Genomic DNA, 6,000 nt, shown 5'->3' with positions numbered 1-6,000 from the left:
ATATGAGCAACCTTAGAATTGATCTTGCCTTTGAGATGAAGTGTATTCTCTCCTTTACAACCCATCCAAAAATGGAAACCTGTTGAGACTAGCTCTAAATCCTCTTATAAAAACTAATCATCATGGTCATGCACCTCATCACAAGTAAGAACTAACTCATCTCGTATTTGACCTTCCTCATGGGCTTCATCTTCATCTGAATCTTCTATGATCACCATATTAAACTTTGCACTATTGGCTTTGTACTTTTGTTTATGAGATCAAGTGACCATTTTTCTCCATATTTGAAACATAGTCATTTCAACTTATCATTAGAGAAGGGCTAACTATCAATGGTACTGGGGGTAACTATTTAGCTCCACTTTCACCTCTCTTGAAATCCATTTTTGGATCAGCATTATACCTGAAGTTTTTCCCTTACTTAGAAGTATATGTTGTAGGGTATAGGAATCTTGTTGAAATTGTTTGAATCCATGTTTTCATCTTTATAAGCCTCTCTTTGGTGGATGAACCTTGTTGGCCAATTTGGATAATAAGTGGCTCCTACCTTGTGTTGAAAAGAGCTCACTTCTCTTCTCTATTTCTGGATGTAGTATTTGGCATATTGTATGGTTGCATGTACATTCACAAGCTTTGTTGCCCCCACCTCTACTAAAAGATTTGAACCTAATCCAAAACTATACTTGTTCAACTTGGCTGAATCAGAAATGCCCTCAATATATATGGAAAGGTTTAGGAACTGGCTGAAATACTCTCCAATCATAGAGCTTCACTATCTAAGATCATACCACTTCCTTTCCAACCTTTCTTTTTCCATTGGCGATATAAAAACATATGTCATGGTTGATTTAAAGTCCTCCCATGTATGAAAAACTTGCCCAATTTCCATCATGTATCTCCACCATGTATGTGTGTATCCCTCTAGGTGTAAAGTTGAATAGCAAATCTTTGCCTCATCATGGTGTGGAGATTAAAATACATTTGTAATTTATTAATCCACTCTTCAAGGTCTATTGGTGAGGGATTGTCCGTTTGAACTGTGGTATACTAATTTTCTATTTCTACTCTCTATCATAATGGTAATGATGACCGTTGTTGGGTAAATCACTTGATTGCTACCTTGGAGAGAGATTATTCAATATTAGATGTCGAGGATTGAATACGTGAATTATTTTCTCAAGATCATCATCATGTTAAACTCTATTCTCTCTTCTGAAATATTTATGAAAGTATTGACCTTTTCTATTCCTTGCATTAGGCATTTGTGAGTTTTGTGGATAAAATTCCTTATAGAAAGAGTCACATCTATGAATGCCTTTTGCTTTTTCAACATGCTAAAATTTTTCAAGCTATCCATGGTCCTTTGAAGATTCAAAGTTTAGTCTTCCCCTACTCCAAGAGTTAAAAGGAGGGTAAAATGTTTCCTTAACTCTTGATGGAACACCTTGTTCATAGGTTGACTGTATAAACTAATGTGCTGATCATGACTTCACATTGTCATGCAAAATTGATGCTCCATTACCATTGAAAGGTGGAGTGCTTTGCCACTTATTACCCAAGTTGTTGAGAATAGAGATCATCTTATTAAACTGAGTGTCCAACAATTGATTATGTTTCCCAAACTTCTCAAAGTGATTGACCATTTGTCCAAACTTATCATCATTTTTTGGTTCAATTGAATGATACCCTCTATCATACATTCAATCATATGAGAAAGTTGTTGCAATTCGTTTGAATCATGTGATCTATTCACTTCACATATATATACCACATCAATAGGGTCTCTTGGCCATTGTGATTCTTCATGTATGTTTTGGCACGCATTTGAGCTGGTATTCAAGGGTTTTAGCTTTGTGGTCATCTTTTTGCTGGTGTTGAGGTTTGGCGGGTGGTGATGAATCACAACCCCCCTCCTTAGACTCAATGGTGGGTTTCCCTACCCAACAGCTTTGCGGACTATGATGGAGTCGCGTAGGTAAATGCGTTGTGAGTAATAGTCAAAATTGCATTGTGCTTCTTGAATGTCAATCCTATACCAGTGGTCTTAATCTTCGGCATCACATAGAAGGTCATAGGTAGGCTTTCAGTCTCGACAGAGACTGTTATTCTACACTTTCCAAGTAGTGAGTAGGACCGCCCTCCAAATGGGTTGAGTTTGGTGCTGGTGGGTTGTAACTTTGGCTGACCAATGAGGGTCCAATGATCGTGCGTAAGGATGTTATAGTCAACTCCCTCATCAATGAGTGTGTCAAAGACGTGTGTTTTTTGGGCAGTCACACTGACAAGCTTAGGTAGGTAGTTGCCACCACTTCCTCATCTTCATCTTCAATTTCCGTGATGGTGGCCACTCGTACCTTGACAGGGTTGGGTTGTCCATGAGAGCTCCTTGCAATTATGTAGGCTAGTACTAGGACTGTGTCACTAGGCTCATCGATTGCCACAACGGCTTTCTCATACTTCTCACCATCGAAGAATGGCAGATTGATCATGGCAAGCATGTGCATATAATCTCACTCATCTTTGAGGTAGGGGAAATATTTGGTCAATAGCCTGTAAGATTTTCTAATTTGCACATCACCCTTCAATATGGTGGAGATGGCATCCAGGTTGACTGGTGTGGTCTTCCATGTATCCATCTCTACTTTTACTGCCTTTGTTCGATTGAATAAGAAGATTAGACCATTACGCCTTTCTTCTATGACCCATGCATTGCAGATCTAGGGCCAGTCTAACAGGATGTCATAGTCAACTCCCTTCATGACTATAAAGTCAACAGAGAATTAGATCCATGTGATCTTCAAGCTAGTTCTTTAATACTCCAAACGGGGCCACACCTTCATTCCATTGGCTAGGGTGACATTGAACTTAGTATTCTCAACATGCAAGTTACCCTAGTCTTGGAGAACTGCATGGCTCATCACACTAACTCCTACTCCTATATCCACAATTCCCTTCCTCAGGGTGTCTCCTAGAGCTAGGACCGATAAGCATGCATTTTGGTGCCTTCCCAAAAATCATTGACATGCAAGGACTTGGGCACCAAGTGTAGCGTCAGAGACCAGGTATCTGAGTTACTACGTCATGATCACGTAGATGAGTTGTCCCTTACTCCATTAGTCCTTCAACCCACTACTTCAATTCTTGCCATAGTGTCGGCTGCTATCTAAGCAGATCTCCTAGGCTTAAAGTCACCGCGGTGGTCACTAGTGTGGTGATGAGGAGGTCATTAGCTGCTTGTTTCTCTCCTAACTCTATTTTTCTTGGCCAATGTCCCTGACTAGTTTGCTGGCCCGTAGCATGTAGGCTCTGTTTAAGTGGCACTGCTTGTGGTATAGCTATGTCCCTTGACTTTAGTTGTGGAGGCGAGGCTGGCACGCTTTCGCTTGAGAGATCATTGATCTCATCTTCCAATATGGGCTCAGCATCCTTCAAGTGCTCCTAGGCTTCTTTTACCCACTCCTTGACCTTTTTGATGGCCTTGAGTTGGTGCTTCTAGTGGTTGGAGTACTCCCCAACCTTTGCACTCCCCTTCTCGACCATCTTTGGAGTTGACGTTTTTGCTTCTGTGTCTGCCACCCTTTTTTCTGCAGCTACTGTCATCGCACTGTCGATTTTTAGTATGACCTTAGCATCACCTTTCTTTCTCCTTTGCCTATGGCTCTTCTTTCCGATTGAGGCTGCATCTAAGTTGCTAGGTCCAAGCAATGATATGCCAGATTGATTTGTTTGCGCGTGGGTCATGACATGCAACGAGATGGGTATGTCCTCTCCATTAAATGTCTCAACTCCAAACATCCCCAATGGTACAGATGGCTCATTTGCTACACTAAAGGGTGGCCTTCATCTAGGGCATTTGACAAATAGGTGAGTGATTCCACATTCTAGGCATCTAAGATCGGCCTTTTCCTGATTAGCCTGCTCCCATTCAGGGTAGCGTGAGGAGATGTGTCTGAGGTGACAACAATTCCAATAGAAAATCGGTTCTTGGATCTACCCCCCTAAGCCCCTGTCTCTACCCCTTCCTAATGCCATCACTGGTACAAGTTGGTAATCCATAAGGATTGCATTGCTCTCTTTGTCACACGTCACGTAGGGATGCATGTAGGGCTTTTCGTCATTCGGATCCTCCACATAGTGTACTAGAGCGTCACTCAGTGGATGGGTTATGTAGGGTCTAGGTGCTTTAGGTATGCCTGTAGGATTTATCTCCATCCTAGGAATGGTCGATTTGGTGTCATTAGGTGCCGGGAGAGCCAATGGGACTCCCCTCCTGAAAAAGTTTTGCAGCAGCCTATTCGCTAGGTAAGGCTATCCATATGGTTGCGAGTATGGGATTCTCCTTGATAGCCTACAATGTAGGGCATCATGGCCAAACCTACCACAATTGATGCAAGGTCGGGACCTCGGATCGTCTTGACACTCGGGTGGCACGTGGTTTCTGCCACAATACATGCATTGGACATGATGGCATGTTGGATGTCTCATCATTTCTTGTAATTTGGCTACCTCCGTCTTCATCTCGGATAGCTCCTGACTTGCATTTGTCGTGCCCTTTCCTTTATCCTGAGTATTTGGGCATGATTTTTTGCTTGAAGTTGAAACTCTCTCAGAGTTTCTAGCGTTAGTCTCCTCTCAGTTCGAGCTCTTGGAGCTTCTCTCTTTAAGCTAGTCATCCACTCTGATTGCCTCATCAAAGACCCTAGCTAGTGCATCTCATTGCAAGCTTGAAATGCCTACCAAGGCCTTATAGAGTTCTTCACTTCGTATCCCATTGATGAAGACTATGGAGACCGCTCTTTCGGTAGGTCGCTCGCCAGTTGGGATTCTTTTGAAAAGACTCTATACGTGGGTGATAGTCTCTGATGTCCTCCTTGTCTTTCTGCTTAACATTCATCAGCCGCACTAGAAGGTTATCAAAGTACCCAAGCTCAGAGAATCGCTTAATGTAGAGACTCTTGAGGCTATTGAACTTGCTTCGCTTAGCATCCTCTAGACTCGTGTATCAAGTCCTACCCTTATCTCCTAAGCATAGACCAAAAGCTTGTGAGCGCACAGTAAGGTCGATGAGATTGTTGGCCTCATAAACTTTCTCGAACTGCTCTTTGAAGCTATATGGGTCATCGTTTGGTTGGTATTTGTCTAGTTGCTTAGCCATGATAAGGATTCTTGATTGGCTCTTAGAGTGCTGGTTAACTCCTAAACCTTCAAGCAATGAGGTTGCCATTGCAATGGCACTCTGCTCTGTTGGATGAGTTGTCCACCCAACAGACGCTTCCTAAGAAACTTGCTCAATGTGAGGTCACCTTCTAGTGCTCTTTCCCTCTCTGGGTTAGGTCTTGTCCTATTTATGCTTGCTAGGGCTAGCACTTGTCGAATCTCATGCAATTTCTATGTTTTGTCACAAGCTTTTGGCTTGTTGTTCTTGATTGTAGGCCACTATTCCCTGCAAATCTTCATGCACTAGTCTCCTCTCCTCTTCAAGGTCCGCTATGATATCCTCGCACTCACTCCCTCACACTCTCACACTCCCTCTCTCAAGCACACACAAGCAAGCAAGAAGAAGAGAAGAATATGAGTCCACTTTGCCACACACCAAAGAATGAGCTCCTCATTCACTTTTCAACTTTATATACAAAACTCTAATTCCCTTTTGGGCGATCATCCCCTTATCCCCTTTTTTACATGGCCAACTGTGGCCCATGTCATTTTTCCCATTGTTCTCCTATTTTCCTAGCTTCCTTCCTACCACCCATCTACCTTTACAGTTTGTATAGGAGGAAGCGTGGTGCTCTTTTACAAAAAGTTTTGGGGGCCCCTCGCATTTAAAAATGCACTTTTTCCTTTACCTTAGCTTTTGAGGCCGCCCTTGCGCTTTCGGCCGTTCATCTATGTAAACTTGAGACTAACATGAGAGAGGAAAGAGAAGCCCTTATTTAACAAAAGTAATCCATGTTTAAGCTTTCCCTATACTATATTAACCCGAGTTAGACCTGGAACCTT

This window comes from Lygodium microphyllum, chromosome 2, assembly GCF_053477565.2.
Source record: "Lygodium microphyllum isolate KBCC chromosome 2, Lygodium_microphyllum_v1.1.10, whole genome shotgun sequence".
In the NCBI taxonomy this organism is placed as follows: Eukaryota; Viridiplantae; Streptophyta; class Polypodiopsida; order Schizaeales; family Lygodiaceae; genus Lygodium; species Lygodium microphyllum.
The sequence above is the reverse complement of the archived record's forward strand: the minus strand, read 5'-3'. Positions refer to the sequence as shown.